Here is a 528-nt window from a genome sequence, read left to right on the forward strand (position 1 = left end):
CATTATGTCAGAGTTAGTTGTTTCCCAACAGCTGATATGTGGCTCAAACCTGGTTGCACTGCATTATAGTTAAACCCCCCTGGTACCCCATTGCTATAATGTAGCAGAAAGCCCCCTTTTCCTCTTGCCTGCATTTGCTCTCCCTTCTTTGAATATGTTTTTCCTCTTCTACCTTTTCTTTCTTCCTCTTTCTTTCACTTTAAGATAAGGAATTGTGTTTTAAAATTTGTATGTGTGCGTTTTGTATCTCCCCTTGTATTTCAGTATTTTTATCTATTTGTGTGCCATGGCATTACTTATGTAGCTTATATTTTATACTCCTCACCTTTCTGTCACAACCCAAGGGTGTGATTTTGTGTGTGCGCGCTTCGGCACTGCTAAATTATTTCCCACCACGAGGAGCTTTCTTTGCAGGGTGCATTTCTCAGTTGCAAAGAGAAATGCACGGTGCAAAGGAGTTCCCGCCACCCGCATGCAAATTTGTGTCCCACTATTGGCCAGTTCTAAATTAGTCCCATGTGGCAGCTA

General features: G+C 42.0%; 1 protein-coding gene across 1 annotated transcript in view; it reads left to right on the forward strand.

Annotated features, from left to right (window-relative positions):
* LSS (lanosterol synthase) overlaps window positions 1-528 on the forward strand; it is a 44,955-nt gene that overhangs the window by 7,025 nt on the left and 37,402 nt on the right. The window lies entirely within an intron of this gene.

This window comes from Alligator sinensis, unplaced genomic scaffold, assembly GCF_000455745.1.
Source record: "Alligator sinensis unplaced genomic scaffold, ASM45574v1 scaffold566_1, whole genome shotgun sequence".
NCBI lineage: Eukaryota > Metazoa > Chordata > Crocodylia > Alligatoridae > Alligator > Alligator sinensis.